The sequence below is a fragment of the Ambystoma mexicanum genome, chromosome 6p (assembly GCF_040938575.1).
Source record: "Ambystoma mexicanum isolate Mex_15411 chromosome 6p, UKY_AmexF1_1, whole genome shotgun sequence".
In the NCBI taxonomy this organism is placed as follows: domain Eukaryota; kingdom Metazoa; phylum Chordata; class Amphibia; order Caudata; family Ambystomatidae; genus Ambystoma; species Ambystoma mexicanum.
In genome coordinates, this window is record NC_090935.1 from 1,292,261,445 (window position 1) to 1,292,287,690 (window position 26,246).

Sequence of the window (26,246 nt, forward strand, 5' to 3'; positions counted from 1 at the left end):
ATATGAGTTAGGATTAACCTAGTGGCTAGAACAAAGTAAGCAAAGTGAGATTACGGTAAATGTTAGAGTTGCAGTTGGGTAAAGCTACAGTTCGAATTAGAGAAATGGTTTGGATTAGAGTTAGGGTTACATCATTTGTGGCGAGCTGGTGATGGGTTGGAGTTAGGTTCACTGTTAATTTCGTAAAACGCAAATAAAGTAGATCCCTCACGGTCTCAAGCTACATGCAATGCCATCAGCTCTTTTTTATAGAAAGAATTTGCAAAATAGAATCTCAAATTTCTGCTACTGAAATATTGAACCGTTCTGGGTCGCCAGCCTTATATTCTGCTACTCTACTACAGGATAGCAACTATTTCTGTTTCGAGATGATTGCAAATGAAATGATTCCCTCAGCCTTAAATAAGCTTAAATCTGCTTCCACTTTGGACCCAATGCCCCTAAATATTGTTCGGTCTCTCCCAGCTAATGTTATCCCTCTGGCCTCTGAGGCAATACACACTCTTTTTCAAATGGCCACATATTTGAACCATTAAGACGCGCATTTGTTATACCCTTGTCAAAAAAAACTCAGCTCAGCTCTGAGCCTTCCAAATATTAGCCAATTTCTCTTCGGCCTATGATGGCCAAACCTATGGAGTTGATTGTTACCCCGCAGCTCTCACATTTCCTTGAATACAATTCCCATCTTCATTCTTTCCAAGCAGGAGTCAGACCTCTCAGAGGAATGGAATCTGTGATGATCAGCATACTTGACGATATTGCTATGCTTTGGGACTGCAGCAAGGTTGTAGTGCTTATTTTGCTTGACCTCTCTGCAGCCTTTTATACAATCGATCATGCGATTCTTCTTGGATAGAGAGAGGCGATCGGTATGACAGGACTTTCTCTTGCCTGGTTCCGTTCCTATCTGTGAGACTGTACTCAAAACAATGTACTTGTTCCCGTTTAAGTCAAAACCCACACCTGTTACATGCAGCATCTGCCAGGGATCTTCCCTATCATCCATTCTCTTTAACATATATCTCTGCCCTCCTTTACATTTGATCACGTCATACGGTGTACAGTTTTATACTGAGGCCAATTACACCCAACTATTTCTTCGCCACAATGCCCCTGCATCAGACTCCCTGGCAAATTAAGATCTTGTTTGGCTGATATCAGGGATTGGATGTCGAAAAACTGGTTGAGGTTAAATGCAGAAAAGACAGATATCATGATGGTCCGCCCCCAGGCTGATAGTAACCTGTGTTGTAATTCATTGGGCCATGGCCGAAGGCCTGTGCATCAGTTAAAAGCCTGGGCCTTAAACTACAGTCGAAAGGTGCTAGAGAGGTACAGATTGCCTCAATATGTAGTGCAGGCTTTCTTAAACTCAAACTCTTAAGAAACGTGCTGCCTTTTATTCCCTTAAATCTTCACTCTCGAGTGGTCACAGCTTCCATTATGGATCACTCGATTATTGCAATGGGACCTATCTAGGTTCTATGTGGGACAGCCAGAGTTCTTATTTCATCGTCTCTGGACACTGCAGAACTCACTGCAGCCCATCTTGCACTTAATGCCCCAAGACTTACCCACACCTTACCTCTGCTCCATCAGTTGCACTGGCTTCCTGTCAAGCAGCGCATTGAGTTTAAGATTATTTGTATTGTAAATCGACCTACTCATCATGTGGGCCCCTCTTTCCTCAAACAGAAACTCTGTTGATATTTTCCATCAAGTGCCCTGCGCTCTAGTTCTCAGAGCTTGTTCACTGGCTCCCAAACTATAGAACGCTCTTCCTTCTCATCTCAGCGAGCTTTCTGACCATCTCTTTTTTCCTAAAGCTTTAAAGACATTCCTCTTTGTTTAGGTTTGTTTAGGGTCTCCTTTTTGTCATTAGTGGTCCGTGCGTGCAGCAGTACCCAGGTGCTTTAGGGCCATGGTTTTGTGCTTTACAAGTCATCAAACGCTACAATGCTTTAGTGCGCTGAAAGGTTTGTATTCTGTAAGATTTCAGGGCAGTAATTAGAGTTAGCGGAAGGTTTTGGAAAAAGGATTAGGGAGAATGTGGAGTTTCTTTTAAAGGTTTGGGTCATTATTGGGGTTATAGCCTTGTACTTTCACACTTCACACTGATTGTACTGAAAAACTACACTTGTGTAAACAACTTTCTGATGGCTACATATTCCCATGAGTAAATTTTCCAGCGGACATTTACACATTGATCCAGGTTCTCATGAAACTGATAGCATCTTGGTTGTATAATGTGCTGCCATGATAAAAACTGGGGCCTAATTAAAATATTGACAAGAGGAGAAAAATATAAACCTATCGATAAAGGGGTTTGGGGGGTTAAAATGAGGCTCAAGTGAAGAAATGGAGCCAAAGAAAATGGGAGAGCGAGACAGATAGAAAGGCACAGGGAGGTTGGTGTGACTGTGTGTTACAGGCAACAGAATGCGTATAAGGATATATAGCGATGGTTCACGAGGAATAGACACAAGCAAACAGAGATCATTCTTAAAAGACCAATTAAAAAGGAAAGAAAGTAAGAGGCAAAGGAATTGTGAGAGGGAGCAGATGATGAGTGTGCAAAAGAAAGATAGTGAGATATGTAAAGCCTAGTATGCACAGCAGATGGATGGCATGTGACAGAACGAAGACCGTACAGAGAAATGAGAGATGTGCTGTGTGCACCTTACACCCCATGGCGGGCTGCCAGGAACTAGGACTAGTGTAGTCCATCTGCTGGCCTCTCCTTGTACATGGGGTAGATACAGAAGGATGAGACGTCTAAAAGGCCACACAAAGTAGTCCACTCAGAGCTGCTGCCATTCCCTGCATTGTCTTCTCCAGGAGATCCGATACAGCACTGACTGCTGCTTGTCGCCTCTTGGATTCTGCAGCGAAAGTGCAATCTTGTTATCGGCCCAGGCGGAGAACGTTCAGTTGGATTATGTGCCTGCCTCTTAAGGATTTCGAGACAGGACTGATGTGGACCAAAATGTCGTTGCACTATGCTTACGGAACTTTTTCCCTAAAGAAAGTAGCACATTTTCATTCACCTGTTCAACAGATTTCATTCCAACAGTTCAAGGGGTCCCCCAGCAGCAGTAGTGTACACTTCAAAGACATGATGGAGGTATCAATGCAGCCCGAGCAGGCTCTTTCAGCTCCAATGCAGTAACGCGTGCATAATGAGCATTGTTTTTTTTTTTTTTTTAAATTAATTTTATTGATTTTTAAACAGCGACATTATGGATATTGGTACACTCATAACAAAGTAACATGGCAATCAAAGAAAGAAAGCGAGAGGTAGGATGGAGGGAGGGGGTGGGGGAAAAAGAGAAGGGGAAAGGGAAAGAAGGTTTAAGGAAGTGATGAAATTGCATTACATGTTTCTTGATGCCAAAAATCCCCGCTTTGATCCCCGCCCTCCTCCCCCCACCCACCAACCCTGACGGATACGGTAAACAGTAATATCGAGTAAAGACTGCGAGAGGTGTTCGTATATACATTCAGATGCTGAGACATTGGGGTATTAGGTGACAACAGAGACTCAGTTGTGGTTTGATGTTTGTTCGAAACAATGGCTTTCAGACATGTTCTATATCACACTTGGTTTTACGACATGTACTTATCTCGAAATGCAGACCACTCAGAGTCAATGGAGGTGCGGTCTCCGTGAATGGCTGCCGTTAGTCTGTCCATGTTGAAAATGTTACGGGAGATATTGACCCACTCCGCTTTCGTTGGTAGGCTTGCTCTTTTCCACACGGTTGCGAGGCATGCCCTTGCTGCTAAGAGGAGGCCATGGGTCATTTTGGGTAGACTAATCAGTGTTTCATCTGTCTCCTCCAACCCAAATAGAATCAGGAGCGGTCGCTTCTCCCTTTCTTCCTCTTCGAGGTCTTTGATCCAGCTGAGGACTTCATCCCAATATGCTTGAACCGCTCTACACCCCCACCACATATGCCAATAATTTGCCTTCTGCCCGCAACCCCTCCAGCAGAGAGGGCTCACATCCTGAAACATTCTGGATAATCTGAGTGGGTCATAATGCCATCTGTATAGTAGCTTAATGCCGTGCATTTTATACTGACATGAGACTGATGTTTTCGCTGTTCTCCTACATATCTTTAGCCATAACTTAGGGGAGAGTTGTCTCCCAAGATCAGCTTCCCACTTGTGCTTTAGTGCGGTTGAGGGGGTTATATTAGCTTCAACTAGTGCCGTATACATTGCGCTTATAAGGCCCTTTGACCCTACGCGGGTATCCAGAATGGTCTCGAACGGAGTAAGATCTCTCTGCAGAGCTTCCTTCCATACCTTCCATGTCATGACTCCTTTGAGCCTTAAATAATGGAACACTGAAAGTGGTCCTATTCCTAGAGCTTCCTCCAACTCCTGAATGGTGATAAATGTGTTATTTCACCACAATTGCCCCGCCCTTTCAAGGCCTGTATCGTACCAAGAATCATAGCTGCCTGGATCCGGGATATCGTCCCTAATCCCCGGAGACCATAGGTGTGTCAGGGGGGAGGGCCAAGTGGTAATCCCTTTCATCCCTTTGTTTATGGTCCCGAGGATGGGGTGGTTTTTAACTCTGTTAAGTAATTGGGGCCCCGGTACCCATAACCATTCTCCTATGATGAAGGGTCGTATGTGATAGTTGTCTAGTCCTATCCATCGGGGTTCTTTTTGCTGCCTGACGTGCGGGATCAGTACCCTTAGCTGAGCTGCTCTATAATAGAGCTCAACATCTGGGAGGCCTATCCCACCGTTGTCTTTTCTAAGATGGAGTAGGGCAGCGGGAACTCTTGGTTTTTTGTTTTGCCATAGGAAAGTGTGGAGAGTCTTTGTTACATTTGTGAAGAATTCCTTTGGCATTTGGATAGGGAGAATTTGAAACAAATATAGCAACTTTGGCAGGATGACCATTTTGATTGTGTTCAAGCGTCCCATCCATGAGATGGTGAGCCTTGTCCACCTTTCGATATCCTTTTGAATTGTATGCAGTATCGGAGGAAAGTTGGCCACGAATAAGTCTTGCAGGTCTCGGGTCACATTGATACCCAAGTAGCGCAGAGTGGTGAGGCTGACCCTCATCCCCAGAAATGTAAATCGCTCCACTTCTGCGTCTTTAGTCTTGTCAAGTGGAAGGAGGACTGATTTCCCTGTGTTGATCCTTAGACCTGCCAATTGGCCATATTCCTCAATTATTTCCATAGCTGCCGGTATGGAGCTTAGGGGGTTGGTTGTATGCAGAAGGATGTCATCAGCATATAAGCCTAATTTGTATTCTTGGTCCCCTACTACAATTCCCTCCACCCTCTCGTCAAGTCTCAGCCTTTGTGCCAGCGGTTCAAGGGACAATACAAATAGTATGGCTGATAAAGGGCAGCCTTGTCTGGTTCCCCTTTCCAATGGAAACCACCTCGAATAGCCTCTGTTTACAGCCACCGATGTTTTGGGGGATGTATAAATTGCCTTGATGGCGCGGCGGAGTTTGGGCCCGAGACCTATCCAGATCAGAACTTTCTCTAAGAACTCCCAATCGACTCTATCAAACGCCTTTTCGGCATCTAATGATAGGCGAGTAGGATCATCTTGCCTTCCCTGTGCCTCATGTATTAGGTGTAAAGTCTTCCTCATAGTGTCTGCGCCCTGTCTACCGATCACGAAGCCGACTTGGTCCGCATGTATTAACCTCGGTAGGTATGATTCCAGTCGGCCGCGATAACCCTAGCGTAGACTTTAGTGTCTATATTCAAGAGTGATATTGAGCGGTATGACCCACAGTGTTTTGGGTTTCTGCCCTCTTTCGGAATGACCATTAGAAGGGCTTCGGTGAATGTTGGGGGTGCTTGGCCAGTCTCAAAGATGTCATTAAATAGGGCCGCCAGGAAGGGAGTGAGGAAAGCAGAGAACGCCTTATAGAAGCCAGGGGTGAATCCATCATCTCCCGGTGCCTTCCCTACCTTAAGACGTTTGATGGCATCTGAGACCTCTTCTTCGGTGACTGGTGCATCGAGGACCTCAGCCTCCGAGTGCGAGAGTGTCGGGAGTCTGCTTTCCCTGAGATAAGTATCTACGCTCTCTGGTGGGGGGGGGAGGGTCACTGGTATATAAGTCCTCATAAAAGAAGGCAAAGGCATCTTGTATTCCTTCTGGGGAGGATTCTATCATTTCAGTTAAAGTGCCATCTGTCCTTTCTATCATGTCTACCCATCTTTCCGCCCGCTGCGCTCTAAGCCGTGCCGCAAGGAGGGCATCAGCTTTGTCACCCTTTTCGTAGTACTTTTGTTTCATATATTGTAAAGTCTGGGTAACTTTGCCTATCTCTAGGGCTTTCAGCTCCTCTCTAAGTTCCTTGGCTTCAGCAAGATATATGGATCGACTACGTGGGAATGACCGCGCCTGGCTCTCCGCTATGTTCAATTTTTCTCTGATGTTGGTCTCTATTAGAGTGCGTTCTCTTTTCTTGCTGGCCCCTTCTCTAATGAGGATCCCGCGCCACGTGGCTTTAGCTGCTTCCCACACATATGTTTTTGCAACCTGTCCATTATCGTTAGTTATGAAAAATTGTTTGATTTCATTTTCTAGTTCCTCCCTAAAGACTACATCAGACCACAGTGATTCATTGCATTTCTACTTTGAGTTGCGTGGGACAAGATCGTCCCAGTCTAGGTCCACCACGACCATGTCGTGATCCGACCATGCAATGGGGTGTATGTCTGCCATCTGGAGTATCTTCATTAGGGCTTCAGAGAGGAATACATAATCTATTCTAGTGAGCGTGTCATGGGGGAGAGAGCGGAAGGTGAATCCATTGTCTGTTGGATGTAGGTGACGCCAGCTATCTGAAAGGCCGTACAGGGCAAGGGTTGTATTGATGTGTGCAGTTGCATTCACCTGGGCGGGGTGGGAGGTGTCACATGATGTTTGCCTGTCCAAGATGCAATCCATCCAAATATTAAAGTCCCCCCCAAGGATTGTGTGTCCTTGTGCTTTGTGAAACAACCATTCAGTCGTCTTAAGGAGGAATCTCTTCTGGCCCTGGTTAGGTGCATAAATTGTAGCAAGGGTTACCACAGAATTCTTTATGGATCCTACTATTATTAGGGCTCTGCCCTCAGTGTCGGACCAGGAGTTGAGGATCTTCATGTGGAGGGTCTTTCGGATCAGAATCCCAACCCCAGCTCTTTTCAGAACCCCCGAACTCCAGAAGGTATGTCCCACCTGACCGCTGGGGATCTTTCTCTCATCCCCCTTCTGATATTTCGTTTCCTGCAAGAACATGATATCTATGTTGGTTCTCTTAAATTCTCTCGCCACTAAGGAGCGTTTCGTGGGGGAATTCATGCCTTTGACATTGAGTGTGCATATACGTAGTTTATAGCCCTTAAGTGTCGTCGCCATTGCTGGTTTCCTGTAATAGGTAACCCAATAACTGCCTCTGTCTCCCTATCGCAGAGTCTGGTTTGAGTCGCGTGTCTAATGTTGTACATGGGCGCCAAAACCAAAACGGTTCCGGTGGGTCCGTTTCATATTCCGGGTGCTCAGCAGACTGAAAATCCCTGGGTATTCCCATCTCCTTTCCCCTCGCATACTGTTCCGTCCCTTTTTCCCCCTTGGGTTGTGCATTATCACCCACCCCACCCCCCAAACCACACGGCGTCCGACTCAACTGGGTTATGTTCACCCAGCTGTCTTCGGACCACCAGCGGGAGCCGTACAGCGAACGGTCCCATTTATAAAGTGTTTCCACGTAACAATGAGCCCCCAACTTTCCCCCTATAATACAAACATTTGCTAACACGTTGGAACATTTTGCCATTTTACAACACATTCCCAATTCACAAGTCTCTCTCTTACCCAGGTGGCTCAAAAACTCTCACCCCCCCGTCCCAAGTGTCAACCAGAGCGCATTAAACTCCCATCACATGAGCGAAGCCTTACATATATCCATTTGGTGGGTGGTATGACCACCGTGGTATGGGCGGGGTAAGGGGGGTTGTGAGTCTCACCTTCATTCGTGAAAATCAGTTATGATAGGAGGTTAGGCACCTCCCATCATCCTTCAGCTGCTCGACGTCCATTGGACTATCACGTACCGGGCGTGAACCAAATCAAATCTAATATTTCCCCTTTACCCTTGATACATTGACTCAGTGGGATCGCACGCCAATCTGCAGCAGGTGGCTGACGTTTGTGATTTTCGTCTGCCGCCGGTCAACCTCGTTTCATCCTCGAGTTCAGATAGTACAGTCTGATGTAGACGATCGGACCTAGAAGAGGTTCAATGTTCCATATCCGGGGAGGCATTTATTTTTCTGTATTTCCTGGATCCTTGCATTTTTCTACGACGGGGACCTCTTGTATGCCATTCTCCATTCTCGTCCTTCTGTTTGGTCGCGGGTGATCCCGTAGCCTGGGCCCCCAGCAGGTCCGTAATACAGTTAGCGATATCTCTTTCAGAGATCAGTTTCATCTTAGCGCCCTCCCATTCGAATGCGAGGGAGAATGGATATCCCCATCTGTAACGTATCCCCTTTTCGTTGAGGAGTTTAGTGATTGGCAGACACCTTTTTCTTAAGGCCAATGTAAGGGAAGATAGATCTTGAAAAATAATGATATTTGCTTCTCCGATTGCAATCTGTGGCCTCAGTCTTGCTCTTTCCAGGATCCGGGCTCGGTCCGCGTAATAATGGAATCGGGCCAATACCGATCTCAGGGCACCTGGTTTGCCGCCAGCCCTAGGAATCCGATCAATTTTTGGCTCATCTACCGTGTCGTCTTTGAACAATTGTTTTAGAATGTCATGTAAGGTTTTTTTAAGATGGGACTCAGTCTCCCCGTCCGATTCGGGAATGCCAAAAATCCGAACGTTGTTGCGGCGTTCTCTGTTTTCCAGGTCATCAACCTTGAGGCGGATCTCTTCTTTCTTGTTTTCAACTTCCGGGAGGCGCTGTTCTATTTGCATCTCAAGCGTACTCAAGGAGGTTTGGTTGTGTTCGACTTCCTCAAGTCTATCCTCCATTTTATCCATTCTATTCGTGATCTTATCAATTCTGTTTCCAATATCCGCTCTCATACTTCTCATTTCCGTGAGCAGATCAGCGATGTCCGCTTTGGTCGAAGCCGCCTCGAATCCTTTTGAGGCCATGACCATATACCCAGATAACGGGGATGTGTCCGGGGCTTGGTGGAACTGATATCTCGCTAGTTTTTCCTTAGCGTTCATAAAGGAGGAGGTTGGTTAATGAGACATATATATATATATATATATGCATAGGTGTGAAGAACAGGCAGCAGTCGGCTTTATTAATAAGTGCTCTCTTTGGCTGGACTTATTTTGTGGACACTACTAGCTCAGACTAGTGCACCCTGTAGTCTAGTTTCAGAGCAATGCAGCGTGGGTGTAAGTCTGACAGACAAGGAGGCTTCAGAATGATTCCAGGAGCTCACCAGGAGGTGTTGTGAGCCGTTGTCGCGCCTTATCCTATTGTTTATGCGGTCCCGTGGCCCGGGTTGGGGATCACCACCACTACGAGAGTTAATAGATGTAAGCACTTTGGGCTGTGGGGAACAAATCACGTCTGAGAGGGCACACGCCCCAGGATGTGGGGGCCCAACCCTCAGACCTCTAAATAGCCTACAGATCGTTGCCAGCTGGACAAGGGGCGGTTCGACGTGGGCATGGCGCCCTATATTCCTGGAACATATGTAGTAAGTTTCCTGCCCGATTGTCCATCCGATCTTGTCAGGGGCCTATCCACATAGTGAATGGTTAGCCCGTCAAGTGGGCGTTGTAGGGACCGATGTCTGGACCTCCCTGGAATATGATCACCAGGGGGCTCTCCATGCGTTTGCGCTTGCTTGCGTGTGAAATTTACTTTATGTAAAGGCGGGATACCCCCGTACTGATATGCCGTAATGTTCCCGTTGCACGGGTGAGTTCACTGATGAGAGAGACGCACGCCAGCAAGCCGGAATGGTCGCAGAGAGGGATGGTGGGTAGCATGCCCCGATCGTATTCCCAGGACAGCACACTTCCCCCTCAGGCTCGTCCGCAGTCACTTGGGGGGAGGGGCGTGCGCTCTCTGAGTCCGCGGCCCGGAGCTCAGGACGTTTCACCACTTGTGTGCCCAATGGAAAAGGCTGGGTACCTGTGATCTTGAGAATGGTACTCGGGGAGTGGGGCGGTGAAGGCCTCCACTGTATTTCCTTTATCGGCGGCCAGAGCGCCACGTCGCATCTGGGCGCTGCACTCAGTCGGGCCGCGGGCGTGAGAACGCCGCTCCGATAGGGGTGCACAATCAGGCTGCCTTCGCTGTCCGCTGTGTCCTCAATTCATTGTAGATATATTGATAGCGTTGCAGCTCGGGGCTTGTTCGAGCTTCGTCCTGGCTGCTCTCGGCCTGCTGTGTTCGTGGTACGCCTTAACAGCCTCGTAAATCAACAATCCTCGTCCGATTTTCTCCGCTTTTTTTCCCCAGTGTGGGGGTTGTGTTCCGACGCCTCCACCAACCGATGGTTCTAAGGTAGGGGGTCCCGAAGTGGGGGCTCAGACCATTTCAGGGACCATTGGGCGAGGAGCTCACACGGAGGTGGATATCATCCGTGCGCCCCCTGGTGGCCGATCCATAATGAGCATTGTTACAATGTTGTGCGTGTGCTTTGGGGCTTGCTTTAACCTCAGTCGGGGGCATCAAGGAAGGGCCAGGGGTGTTGACCAAACAGACGGAAAGTGAACAAACAAAATCACCCCATACTTGAAAGTACAGGCGCAATATAAATTGCAAGTCTGGATGATGTGAAGAGGTCTTAAAAACGTCTGTGACTGAAGGTCAAGCTGTGCTTACTCTGCTGACTGCGTCCTACTATATTGCCCAAGGAGGCAATTGCAGGCTTCATCACCAGAGGTGATAGAGCCATGGTGTTATATCAAAAGGTATCCATGTGACCAGTTAAGTACAACTTTTTTTTTATTATTATTATTTTTTTAAAACAGACATAGCAGAACAAATGTAGTTTGACCAAACATGTTTCATGTAGGAGTTATCATTTCCTGGACCCTAGTATTTCACCAAATGTGAGTTTAATCCATGAGAACACCTATACATGCAAAACAAAACATAACATGCACAGATATGGAAATTAGACATTTAAACATAAACACATATATACACGATTTTCTCAGACTCTTTAAGGAATTCTGGGTATTGTAGTCTACATTCGATGTGACTGAAACAACGGATAGCATACAGGGCTCCCCCGGTCTTCTTCAAGAGAACAGATTACCACTTAGCTGGTGTCTACTACACGAATTCATTCCTATGCATTAACGCCTTTGATTAGAGACCCCCAGAGAAAATGAGAACCCCAGAATGCCAATTACACGAGAGTGCCAGTGAAGCTAGATGTGTCTATATGTTAATGAACCACAGTGTGCAGTATATCACTTTTTAACCCGACGTAAATGCAACGTCAAATGTAATTTTAAAATCAAGACTACACTGATCATAGATATTCCAAATCTGCAGACCTTTCCCCATCCATGCACTTGCTGACAAGTACGTACATTGTCACCCCACTTTGCGGTGCTCCCTGTGCTACTCACTATTCCAGTTTCCCCATGAGTGTATCAAGAGGTTAACCAGGGCTCCACTGCATTTTCAAAAACAGCACACATCGCCAAGGCTCATCACAAATATATGGCACGCTTCTCGAAAGAATTACAGAAAACCAGTCATTTACCTAGTACTCTGTGTGACAGAAATAGGGTCAGGGCCACAGGGCCATAGGACTCCTAGAGGTGGTTCCTGAACAAGAAGCATTGCTGCACCTGGCAATGTCCTATCAAACTCACTGGCATCACTACATCCCATTCCCATTAGAGATTGACAGGGTTCAGAGAGAGCCTGCTCTGGATCCATCATCTGAAATTCGGACCCGAGCTGTGTCAAATATGGCATTTTGCTGACTGGGCGCAATCCCTCAAGAGGTTTCCAGGCATCAACTGTTTGCTTGGAATATGGATGGTCTTTCTGGGAGCACCAGACATGCCCACTTGTTTACAAGAAACTCTGTCATATAATTCGTTTTCATCTTTTATTCAGAAAGTCATCACGATCATTTCTACTCACACCCCTTCCTATGAGGTTCGAAAGCCTTATTGTGCATCTGCAAACAAGACATTTCAAACCCATCCTAATGAAGCGTCTTGAGTCCTAGATGGAATTACAATAATAGATCTTAGACCAAATAATTAGACAGACTCAAAGAGTATGGCAAAGTACTACTTTTTTCTCAGTTTAATAAAGCAGGGAGACTGGTCCAACATTTGACTGATGCTTGCACACTCACACAGTAGCTTGATTACATGGGGTTTTATGCCTCAATACGTGTCCTCTATGATGTCATTTTACATGGCAAAATACACAATCTATCGAGGGAAGGGATTGGTGAAGGGAACATATCTACTTATGCAATATATAAGGATAAGTGCTTCATTGGTTACCCCTTGTCTGTAGGGCACACCTTGAACTACCTCTAAACACATATAGTACTGAATATAGCGAACAAAACATCAGTAGATTGGCTCCTGCAACTTTGTATGTTAGGTGGTTGTCCCCCAACCTCACTGATTGATTGGCGTTCTATCTCAACCTTGGACATTTAGCTCCTTAGCAGCACGTATGTGAAACAAAACCTAAGTGTTTGAATCCCACCAGACTACTCCCCATTTTCCCAATTAGTCGATCATCTGTCATCGGTAGACCATCAACCAAAGTCTTTTGTTTGTAGTTGACCTTGTTGCTGCTCACATTCAAGGGAGTGTGAGCAGACCACTATCTAAGCTTAAGGTTCTGATTAATAGACTCTGTTTTTGACTTCTGAGTTACATGTGAAAAGACCATGAATTTGTCAATTTCAGCTTTCCTTTTACTGCTATTTGATTTAATTATGTGAGGTGTCGTTGCTCCTCTTGGCTTCTAGAGACTTGCTCACTCTATCTCATGTGAACTTTATACACTTTTAATTGACCAGCAGTGTGGCTCTCACAGATGTGTTCATCTTCTTCCATCTATAAAGAATGGCCCACATTCAGAGCTTATCCATGTATTAGATTTGTGCTTTGCGCTTATCCCTCAAAATAGGATCTTCATTCTGGCCCAACCTTGACTTATCATCAGGTCTGCTCAGGGGACTGTCTGTCTCCTGATGCCTACAACCTTGGCCTGTCTCTGAGGTAGCTTAGTTAAATTCAATGGGAGCTGTCATCCATTTTCCTAGTATGGCTGTCCTTGCCACGTTATATATTCCTCTATAGATATCTCCTATAGGTTATCTTTCTACCTTGCGCTACTGCATATTTACAGTTATTGTTCAGTAAGTTAATTCATCTTCTTTAGATCCATGATTACTTTAGCTTTAGGTTCCTGTTACTCTTAATGCTTCAGTTACATTGTTCAATATTTTCATATCCTTTCAACATATTTTCATATATCCTCTCCATGACATTACTTCATCATCATCAGATTATATTTAACGTCCATCCACAATATTCACCAATGCATTCTGACATCCTTCTATGTAGCTTTCTTCCATGCAACATCCTTCCACACTTTTAGTGCGAGGGTACATTCTGTACGGCTGTCTGAGTGTATAACATCTCTCCTTCACTCGATGCGGTATAGGAATGATACAGGGGGTCACATCTATTTCTTTCTACTGCTCCAATATAACGGTGGCACACTGAAAATAATGACATGGTTGAGTCCCAGTTAAATCACATTGGAATATGGTTGTCCATGTGCCTTGGAGAAAAGGCTCAGTTTGTTTGCATTAGTGGGCAACTGGTGCTTAATATTGAATCAGTCATACATTTAGCTAATTTCAATTGGCACCAATGGAATGTCAAAATCAGCAGGCATGAAGAGATGCCCCGGGTCATGCCCTACATGGGGCCCGAGTGAAGAATTACTGCCCCTCTGTCATTAGCACCAGGGCTCCAGAAGGAATGAATCAGGACCACCGACCTGCACCATACAGGCACAATGGAAGAGGGTTCAGACCTGCCCCCCGAACTCCCTTGAGTAGAGTTGGAGCAAAGTTGCCAGTTGTGGAAGTGAATGTGGTGCTCCTCTAGGGAATGGGGCTGCTGTGAAGGAGTGATGCCGGTGTGGCAGTGGCGAGTGTGGCACTCCTCTGTGGCATGGGGTGTGTGGTAGGTAAGAAGAAGGACACAGACTCTGATTAGAAATTCTACAAAGGTTTTGATTGAAGAATAGCAATAACGCCCATATTTCCCTATTCTATAAAAATAGCTACAGTGCTTGCCAGTCGTCACTGAATGTCTATAAATGAAGCCGTCCACCATCAGACACCAACCTATCTGACCATAACTGTCTTTTAAACAAGTCATGAGAATGGCTCCCTTTTGTTAAGGTGCATTGACTTATCTCTCAGCCACTTTTCAATAGATGATATTTTGGACTAATGTGTCTTCTCTTTGACTATCAGAGTTTATCCTTCCCTTGTAAGCTTAGCTCCAAATGTTATGGGCTATTGACCAGTTCACAGTGTTTGATTCTTCTTGTCTCCAGGCAATTGGGTTAAGCATTTTCAGAGTATCTTATGTCAACAGGGCTAGTTGATGATGATGGGAAATAATATGATATGGGTTAAGATATAGTTTTCTCTATTGGGGAATTTGCCCTCTCAATCAAAACATTGTCTTTGGGGAAATCCGTGGGCCCAGAAGGTTTTGGTTCTGTTGTTTATAAATAGTTTGTAGAATGGTGATCTCCTTTACTCATTAGATTTTTTAATGCAGTTTAAACCAGTGGCGTTGTACCTAAATCTTGTAGTGGGACTATAATGATCCAATGTTTTAAAAAAGGTGTTACTGCTGACCCACATTTGTCCACTGTTTTATTCTAAATATTCTAGTCGAGAAGTACTGTGAGATTAGATGGGCAAATTATGTGTAGCTTTCTTAGACTTGGAAAACGCTTTTGATTCTATAGATAGGAACTACCTTGGGAAGAAACTGGAATCACTTAGGGTTCCAAGTGCTCTGTTGAAGTTGATACTTATGTTGACACTTGCACAACAGTATATTACCCATCTAAGGGAAGTTCTACCCAGAATTTTAGTACCAATAAGGGGGTAAAACATGGTGTTCACTGGCTGTGCTTTTATTTATTCTCTTTCTCCCCAATATTAGCCCAGAACAGAGCGAGGAAAAAATTGCCCCACCGTCATTACAACAAATGTCATATGGCTCACTCCTATTTGCAGATGACAGAGCATTAGTGGAGTGTGCTCCAGGAGGGCTTCAAAGGAGCATGGAGTATACAGACAATTATTTTCAATCAAATGACCTCACGCTCAATATGTGGAAAACAAAAAAGAAATTTGGGGGAAAGGCAAAGAAAGTTATTTGTGGAATGTAATGGGCCAAACAATCGAAGCAGTGAGCTCCTTTTGTTGTCTGGGGCACACAATCATAGGTCTGGTAGTTGGGCCATGCATATTAAATCTGTAGCTGCAACATTAAGGCCATGGATGGGCAACCTGATTAGATTGTATTATAAATATGGGGCCAGGATCTTAAATAAATGCTTCGAAGTGTACAGAGCCAAAGTAGGGACAATGATTCTGTATGGGAGTGACATTTGGGGGTCTGCAAAATGTGATAGAGTGGAAGTAGCCCAGAATAAAATGCTAAAGAAATTAACTGGTCTCCCTGTGGAGGTACAAATCAGCGCAATTAGGTTGAAGCTGGGTGCCCCAAGCATAGCTATACAGACACATTTGAGAATGGCACTGTCAATTTTAAAGGTGCATGTGTTAGGACTGAGGAACCCCAATAAACAAAATGCTTTGGATGGGGTGGTGTGCTGAGAAGCCAGAAGGAGGAAATACAAATGCTACAATGAGGTCTGTGCTATGTTGACCAAATGCAGACATTAGGGAGTGAAAGAGAGGTCGTCTCAGGAATTTTCAAAATGTAAAAAGGAGCCATAAAGAGGAAAGTGATTGGTTTCAATAAAGAATCATATAAGGCTAAGGCAAGTACTCTGTTGTCTATCGCATTATATAAGGTTACACAGTTGCACCCATGTGTGGGTGGAGATATTTGTAAGAACAAGTCGCACAAATGTGGGAAATGTATGCTGATGATTAGACTTAATGTCCTCCCATTGAACGCCTGGAAAAGGGGGGCAGGGACTACAAAATGTAACTGCATAATGGGAGTTGACAAAGCCCTGGACATTTCCTGCTAATTTGTGATGACTATTCTGCATTATTGAAAAAGTGGCTTTTTATTGGCCAATATTAACATTTATAAAGAGGCACTTTTTTATTTAATTAATTGTAGCAAGGAGAGATACATTTATAGCCTTTGTGAAAATGTTCGAGAAGCTTTTATATTTAGTAAAGTTTTAATGACCAAAAGTAATTGGGAATTTTAGCCGGTTTTATTCGGTTTTGGTTTACTTGAATTTGTGGGTTTTAAGTATTGGGTTAATAGGGACATCGAAATGATGGGATATTTGTGCATTGCAGTTGACTTAATGGTCAATGGGGACGTTGGAATGACTGGATATGTGTATGTGTAATTATTCTGTATATGTTTTAATGGAGAACTCTGTATAAAGATGCTGACTGACTGAAATGTTCTCCTTCTTTTGGTCTATTTCTTCTGAAAGACCATAGAAATATTGATGCTTAGTACCACAAAATGAAATACGCCAATCACGGTTGAAAGATAAAAGTGTCTTTATTCTGTACAGATTTCAAAGCAAATCAGATAGCTATCTGGCTCCCAACACCTTGAAGTGTGTACCGGCAGACACAATGAGGGGTGAGAGTGCTGGACATCTTAACATGGGCTGTTTTATACATTTTTCCAAACATTGTTCAGCCCCTCTCCAAACTAATAATTTACATGCTAGGGTTTGTGCCCAGTTCATATGACAAATATGACAATATTGGTTAACAGATTTAACAAGTTTGCTTGTCCATGAAGATCCAATAGTTGTGTTTGGGACTCCGGCTCATAGTAAGCCTAGTTTCAAGAGAGAACACAATATATTACAACCAAAGCACATGGTTTGAGTTTGCTCGAAATTGTTCCGTTGTTTAGATGAGAATGAGGTTTGTGAGTGCAGACAACACTTGGATTGCAGTTAATTCGAGTTGCAAGGTTTCTTTACATAGAACAGTCTGCTCTCGGTGAGCCTAGATGTTGACATAACTCAATGGTCGTTCAGCTCGTCTGCAGTCGAAAACACAGTCCACCATTTTACAACATGAAACAAGAGTTGAAATCAAAATGGCGGATGATTCTTAAAATGGCGGCGAAGTTAATCAGAAATCGGAACATTTCAGATGCAGTTTTCCGTGCAACGCGAATGGGCTTAGGCCAATATTCATGTCAAGGCGGTATTATACGAATACAGTTTAACACTACAAAGTCCAACTTGTGCTCAGATTTCTCAGTTCTGACCTGTTCTTTTATTTCTCTTAGGCCGTCTTGGTATGCATTATCATGAATTGGGTCACTCATGCAATATCTCGCTTTCTCTTCTCTTGGCATCGACATTGCAAAACTCTGCTTTTTCTCATAATGATTCTTATTTACTTGCATTAGATTTTCTCTCTCTTGTTTGTGATGAGCATGACATTCCAATAATGATTCTCATTCACTATTGTTATGTTTTCTCTCTCTTAACTGTGACAAGTATGAGCATTCCTATAATTGTTATCACTCAGTCCCTTTTACCTTCAGTTCTTAGGCTTAACATCACCAGGTTTTTCATTTAGTGAGGATCGGCTTCCTTTCTTCTCAAACTGGTGTCTTGTGTTCTCAAATTAATTTCTTCTTCCTTTGTTCATCTTGTATCGTGCTATGGTATATCGGGTACCAGCCTATGTCGAATAGTCTCAGCTTTGTTATCTGGACATCTGGACCTCTGGTCTTCCACAATCCTCCTGTGGTCACACCACCAGTCTTGGCATCGTTCTCCTCCTTGGCTTCTGTACACTGTGCATCCTGCTTCAGTTCGTTCGACATCCTTCCTACTGATGGTAGCACACTTGGTACCTCTAGTTCCTCACAGCTGCAGGCGGCTGCACGTCTTTTCTCTGTTGCTCACTGTAGTCAGTGTGCGTGTCTGTTCAAAGTTTGCAGGTTGTGTTTTCATTTCCCACAGGTGACACAGGAAATGTGAAAGTGGCACAGGCAGTAGGACAGTACAGCACCTCACAAGGGGTACACAGTGCCTCCTGAAATTGGACACTGCTGCCAGTGGCACCATAGGCATGGGGCTGCTGTTTGAATATTGTCCCACATGGGGGAAGGGGTGCTGCCTGGATTAATTCAGCACCTAGGGCAGGCCAGCCTCTTTGGGAGCAGCAGGGATGGACTGCCCTGTTCCATACAAAGAAAAGCAACAGAAAAGGTACTGCACAGGAGTAAAATGGCCCAGTGTTTAGCAGCCTGCAGGCAATCATACCCATATCATGTATGTATATAATATATGCCAATGTATATAGTGTTTAATGTATTTATGTATATTTGTTTATTATGTAAACAAATATTTTATTTGTTTATTATGTAACATATCCATAGTTATGTATGTACTTATTTATGAAAATGTATCTATGTATATACGGATAGATAGAAGTTTAGAAAGGTGGATGCTTAGGGCAGGGAAAAGGTGGTATATACCCCTACGTGATAGGTCTAATAGACGTGGTGGCCTGCTAGAGACTCCTTAGGGGAAGGGACCACCCACAGGTGTTTTGGCCAGATAGGTAGGAGTAGGCTTTTCTATTAGTTTACAATAAGGGTCCTACCACAACACAATTTAGTGAGGGTGAGCTGGCAGAGCAGAGCAGGTCACTAGAAGGGGAATCACATCTTCCCACATGTTCATAGTATTTGGGATGAACCTCCTGAATGGTTACAAAGTTCAAGCAATGTACTTGGTGCAGAGGATGCAGCAATCAATGACGGTCCCCTGCGTCATCAGCTCTGAGCAGTCTCTGAAAAGCCTGTAGTCAGAAGCAGATGTTCTGTTATATTCATAGCTAGGGGAGGAAACATTATTTTAAATTGATCTTTTACTTCGGAGAGAGAAGCCAATTGAGTTGTGTACTTTTACCGAAAGGGAAGGATTACAACAATTTAAAAAATAAAATAATTTCTTATTTAAAATTCACAGAAAGAAGGGCTTGCTAGAATTAGCTTGCACTTGAGTTAGCCACTACCATTAAGCAATGTAACTGACCCTTGAGCATGCTGGTCAGACAGTGGCCCGTTTGCTCTAGCGTGTGACATAATACTCCTTGAGGAGGATTGTGTGTCAGGGGCTTGATTAAACACAAACACATTAGAAAATAGCTTGCTTCAGCATTTGGGGGAAAGCAGCATAGAGTGCTCCCTTTGGAAACCCAGCTTTATCCTTGAGGCATAAGCCAAACCAGATAACATGTCCACAGAAGATAATCATAGAAGGAAGCTGCTACAGTAAGAGGTGGAAATGCTGCAAAGTGCATGTATCATCCATGTGCTTACCACAACACGAGAAAGCAGCTCTCTTCCTCCCGAAATCTTCTCACTGCCCCCACTGTCGATAGAACCCGCTCAGGTGTTCAGTCATTTGGCACTTGAAGTCTCTGGATCCACCTGCCCCTACAGCAGAAGATTGTCTCTGACAACCTATCCTTCTTTTGAGCCCAAAATACTAGGGTTTCCTAGCTAAGCGTGCAATCTGGCCGAGTCCTCACCACCATGGTCATCTGCACAACACTGTGGATACTGCAGTACGGACTGCACTCTTCAAATCCTAAAACGTAATACAATAAATACATGGAAAATAGCTGCTTCTCCCATTGTTGGGATTGCACCCATTGTGCATTGTTCACTGCAACACTGGGCATGACCACATGTAAAACATTCACCTCGGTTACAATCACATGAAGCAATCGAACTTCTGTTGTGTTGGCTGCTTGTGCTTCTACAGTTGTTGCTATCACTGGATACACTGTGTATGACACTTCCGTTAGGTCAACCCAAAACCTTCAGGCTCTAGAGTCAGAGTCTGGCACAAGCAACAATATACTCTTCCCATGAAATAGTGCACAGAACCGACTACTAATCCGAGCCCTGCATTGGACTGTTCATTTACTGGATAATGGTATGCCCACTGAATTTGTGGCAGAAGATAAAACATTGAAGGAATTTGAACTTAATCCCTCAGAAGGAACTAAGTGGGAGGGGCTAGGGACAATCAGAAAATCAGAAAGATCAGTTAGAGCACAGGATCGTTCAGCCTTTCAAAGAAATCGCATACCCACCCCTTTCAGTCCTGTGCATTTTGATCTTGATGATGGCGACAGTAAACACCATGACCAAGATCCTAAATACTTTCTTGCACTTCTGTTCAATACAGTACAACAAGGGAGTTCTTTCCTTCTCCACTTGTAATCAGTCTAGTCCCAGCACCCCAGCGGTAACACAGTGGAGAAGCGCAGGTATCATGAGTGAACAGTGCAGCAATACACACATGTGCTTTGTCTGCTTCCACTCTCTTTGGAACAGCTCAGGGATCCCAAAGTATTAGTATTGTGATTTACCAACCAGCATCTTTACCACCCACGCCATCATCACAAACAGTGCACAACCACCGATGGCATCATGCAACCTTGTTCGTGTTCCCTCGCCTTCTGTGCAGATGTATTTTATTAGTGCAGGATGAACAGCTGAGTCTTGGACAAAATAGACGGTAAAGATCATTGAGAAGGTGTTAGCCCACATTGACCTTCTCATATTGTCATCTCTATGCATATTTGCATACTCTAACCACTATACATGGGAATACATTGTCATCCCCGATTTGAGTGCTTGTAACTTTAGACATGTAACATTGGCCCTCATTACAACCCCGGCGCTAAACCATGGCGCTATTAGTAATGGGCTATTGTAACGAGTCCGCCATGGTGAAATGGGGAAATACCGCCCCATTCCAAGGTTGGCGGGGCGGTATTTCCCCATTTCACCATGGCCCTTCCCCATTCCCATTTTCGCCCCATAGGGCTCAATGGGACTGGGGAAGGCGCTAAGTATGGTACCGCAAATTGCGGTACCGTACTTAGCACCAAGGTCCCTTTGCGGCACCCTACTTTAACGGCTGGTAAAACCAGCCGTTAAGGTCGGGTCCCGCAAAGGGACCTCGTAATCAGGCGTTAGGGGTTTAACGGCGCCGACATCTTTTATGGCGCCGTTAAACCCTTAACGCCAAGGTCGTAATGACCCCCATTGCCTTTTTTATATTTGTGGAAGGCCAGGTATTGGCCCTCTATCTTGACCTTTCAATCTTTCATATCAAGATGCCCCTGAATAATTAACAGGATTGTTTAGTCTTCTACAGATCTGAAAATCATTTGTACTGATTGTTGTACTGTAATTTTTCTTTGTTTAATTACGCTGCTGGTAAATCAGGATGGTGCTCTCTTTTTAAATTCGTATATGCCACAGCATCACATTTAGTGCTAAAACCTCAAAGGTTTATACGTTTCTCAGTTTTTTCCAGAATTACTAATAGCAATGTTTCCTGCCTGCACCATTCGTTTAGCAGATTCAATTTGGGCTAAACATAATCACACTCATGTATGCACATGCAGATTTCACAGTTTCAAAGTTGTGATGAGAATGAAAATACGAATAACCCAATTTGGACTGGTGTACTGTCTAAATACATTATTTGACAAACGAAACATGCATAGTCTCATTTGCCGAGGTTTGCTTGAGTTTAGAGGGCAGGAAGTGGGTTTAAGGCCATGCATTTACACACCAACTACACATTGTGTCTGCTATAGTATGTAATCTGAATCTCCTTTTCTCTCTCGGTGTCTCGAAGCTCCGGTCGGTTTTCCACAATATGTGTTCAATCCCTAACAGCTGCCCTTTTGTGAGGAGGATCTGACTTTCCTCAGCATGTATGTTTCAAGGTCCATGGCCAGTATGGTAGAATGGCATGGGGGCTTCAAGGTTAGGAAGATCATATTGAGCAAGGTGGTTGTGAAAAAGAGCAAGAAGTCTGGTGTGTTTTCCACCACAGACCAGAACCACCCTCACTAAACTTACCCAGGGTCGCTGGAATGCCCAACCCATCTACAGTAAAACATCTTTCATTAAAGACCAATTAATTTTTCACCACCCTAGACTCTCTGCAGTGGGCATCACTGAGCCTGGATCTCCCCACATGACACAACAACCAACTCTTGTTGCACTGCACATTTACATTGCTCGCTTTTGTGACTAACCTTGACTCTCAAAAAAGGGGGTGTTGTAGGTTTCATGATCAGCAAGACCAGACTATCTGCCCCACATTCTCTCTTTGACGTTACCCCATCCTACTTTGAACATGCAGGTGTCCAACCTCTAGCACCCACCCTCTCATCATACTCATCATGTATGGTCCATCATCCAATCTCTCTTCGAGCTTCACCTACAACTGGAGAGCTTCCCAGCCAATATGCTGTGTAACTTCAGGCACCACATCATCTCAAAGATCACCAACTACGACTTAACTCCAAAATCCATACTCTCTGACCACTTCCTTATTAGCCATCCGAACCTCCCCACTAACAGTGGTAAAAACTCTCTTAATCTCTTCTTAGTATCCTCCATCCTCCACTCCACAGCCCTCCCTATGTATCAGTTTCACTCTGATCACTTACTCATTCACTTCATCATCTCACTAACCATACCACTCACATCCACTCCTCAGTCGGCAACCACTAAGAGACTCCTGACCTTCTAACTTTAGACCAAGTCAAATCCTATCTCCTGGACCTTACGTCTCCCATTACCTACTTAATGAAATCGGACTTCACTGAGTTCAATGACAATCTTGCAACCGTCTTTGACTATAAATACCCATTGTACTCTTTGTTACTCACACCCTTCTTAATCATTCCCTGAACAATGGACAACCCCAACCATCCAGTGGCTAAGGACAACCATTCAACAGCACCTGCACAGATGGTGCAAATATTCCTCCACCACTTTTCATGCTACAAACAAATATTCTTTCCTTGTAGTTACTACTGCACTTGATTCTGCCGAAACATTCTACTACAACCTATTTTCTTGTCTCCGCGCCCACCCTCTCCACCTCTCCATGACCCACAGTCTATATTCTCTGCTTCTGAAAATGAATGTATGATATGATATGATGGGTTATTTATAATGGGTATATGGGTATGTATCTCATCTGATGACTTTGCTTCCTACTTCTCTATACAGAAAGACAAAATATATGTCACCCAAACCCCCATTCAAAACCTGCCACCTCTACCTTCTTCTTTCCATGAACGTTCACCCACTACCTCCCGTCTCTATTTCAATGCCCTCTACTTCTCCCATGGACCAGACACAAATCCTCTGTTCAGCCAACCCTTCCTGTGTACCCATTTACCATTTTGAATCTCAAACAATCAAAGCAGCTCCCCTTCCTCTGCAATCACTCTCTACTCTGTGTTGGGAAGGGGGCAGTCCCATCCCTCCCCTAGGCACTCTAAAGTAAGGTGAGATGCATTTGAGGCACGGTGATGAGCCAGGGGGGAGGGGAGACAGTGAGAGGAATGGCATCCCATCCAGAAAGACCCCATGCCAATATAACCAATGATATAGTAACCTTATGGTGTGGCCCAAGGCGCGGGCGGCATCGCTATTTTGCGCAGATATTAATAAGCATAGGTAGAAGAGAAGGCTTGCACAGTAAATGCAGCATTACATGCACTAGGCCCAGATTCACAAAGCCACAGAAATCGCCAGTTATGCCTGAGCTCCCATGAGGACAGTATGCAACCCCACCCACCACAGCATCTATTCATTGTTCTTGAAAGTGTTGCAAAGATGTGTTTTTCTCCGAAGAGGAATGTGCCTTACAAGGCTGCAATCAGAGTCCTGCGCCTGGTGTACATGTTATCTTGCGTTGGCCAAAGCATGACCCAGCCCATTCATGAGTGACCACGAGTTATAGCCCATATAAATGACTAAACCATAATATCCCCAAATTCCTTGACACTAGGTGCCCTTTGACCACCAACCCCAAATTAACAAGTCCTGAAATATTCAAAGAGGATGGACAGGGTGTATTGTTGAAGTGAGAATCGTGTGATTTGTATTGCAAGGTGGTGGTAGGGATAATAAATTATAGTTCAAAATGAAGGTGGAGACATTGGAGCTGGATGGCACGGAGGGAGTAAGTGAAATGTGCGGGTGAAGGTTATAGTGCCCTAGAACCTCCTGCGTGTCCATCTTAAGGCCTACCAAATGCACAGTATCAGTGATAAACATGCTATATAGTAAGAGTATGATTAATTTGTTTTCTGACCTTCAACGTGAGAAGAAGATGAGCCCCTCAGCACCCATGTGATGGAAGACAGACGGACTGGGCTGGGACCAATAAACTGCCATCCTATATTGAGAAAGGCAGTACCTGTATGGGGTCCATCCAAGCAGCCATGCAAGGTTTTAATGTATGTTGTTGTGTCATTTTCACGCTATGTACCTGTCAAAGTTTCTGGTTGTACCTCTTTTTGGAAGAACGTTCTTAGCAGCAGAGATCTTTGTTGTTGCTCTCATCTGCGTGTGAGAATATGCTTGTTATCCTTTCAAGATTGACTTGGGCCTTTCTTCCCTAGTGGGTTTTATTCGTTCAGGGGTGTAACTTCAATTGGTGACCCCAACATGATCCCCGCATCCCCCATACCTGCGGAGGCTTCCAGGCCGCTTCCCCAGAAGGAGTTGCGCCCACCTACAGTGTCCGGCCCCAAAAAAACACATGTTTTGAGTGGTTTAGCAGGAGCCATTTTAAGAAAAGTCCTCTCTGCTTTTTTAAGCAGGGCGCAGCTCAGAGGAGCAAGCATGCCAGTGTTGGAACCCTGTGACGGAAGATTTTGGGTGAGCACGCACATGTGCATAGCCTCTTGTAAGAGATAACAAGTAGGTAACAGATGAATGGGGAAGTGTGAAAGGTGTAAGTAGGTGGAGAGCGAGGTTATTGATGTGACATGGATGAGGTTAGGGTTATTGCCGGTCAAATTTGCATTGTTGGCTGAGTGGTTCGGTAAAAATATTATAAGGTAAGGTATTATAAGGTAAGGCAGGGATCCACTCATCGGAAGGGGAGGGAAGGTGGTACTACAAGGCAGAATAATATTTAAAGGTGGTATATGTAAATAAAAAGTAGTTATCTCGTATAAGCAGTAGGCCTGGAACTAGTAGTGGTTTAATTTATGGTGCTTGTGTTTTTTGGGTGAAAAGCAAGCCCTAGAAGGTGCACTAATTGTGTGCATCGCGCTGTGGTGTGGTGTTGGATGATCTTGTGGAGTGGTGTGTGCATACAGGGAAATATGATAGAGAAGGGTGGGGGATGATTTTCCTATTTTTTGAGTTTACAAGCCAGCAGCAGCATGCACCACACATTAGAGGGGTTTTGTGGGGTTAGTAAGAGATAGACGTCACTAGCATGGGCAGGATAACCAATAGAGCACATGTACAAGGCCCTGCCACTGTATCATGACAAGGAGGAGAAATATCATAAGCAGTGGATCGCTGAAACAGGAGGTGGGGGGAATATCTTGGAACATGTGTACACATTTTTATTAGCAAAATATAATGGGAAGCAGCTACAGAGGCAAAAAGAGATTCTCTATCTTTGGTGCATGTTTGAAGACTCAGAGGATCAAAGGAATGGAGTGGAGGCGCAGAGACATAGAGATGGGAAGTGTGGAAAGGGAGAAGGAGAAGGCGGGGTGCCAGTGAGGGGTAGGGGATTATATCCCTTGCCAACATATCCCGCACAAGGATACACTATTCCAAGTTATGTACCTGCTGTGATAGGGACCCCTTCTGCTGTGGTAGGGTCCCGTGCAGAATCATTAACACCACACGCTACCGCTCCCCCACCTCTGTATGCCCACCCGTCTGAAGTACCGGCATCAGCGAGTTACAGGTCTAAGGAGTTCGAGCATAGATTGACAGGATTAGTAACAGAATTGGAAAAGGCTACAGACATCCCCAGGAAGAGATATAAGTGTAATGAGAGAAGGATACGGAAAGCGGAAGTCAGGGCAAGCACTACTTAAGATGGATACTGAAGGTACGAGACATGTAGGTGTTGAGAAAGAAAGGAGCCCGTATGGGTGGATCATCCAGGGAGAGG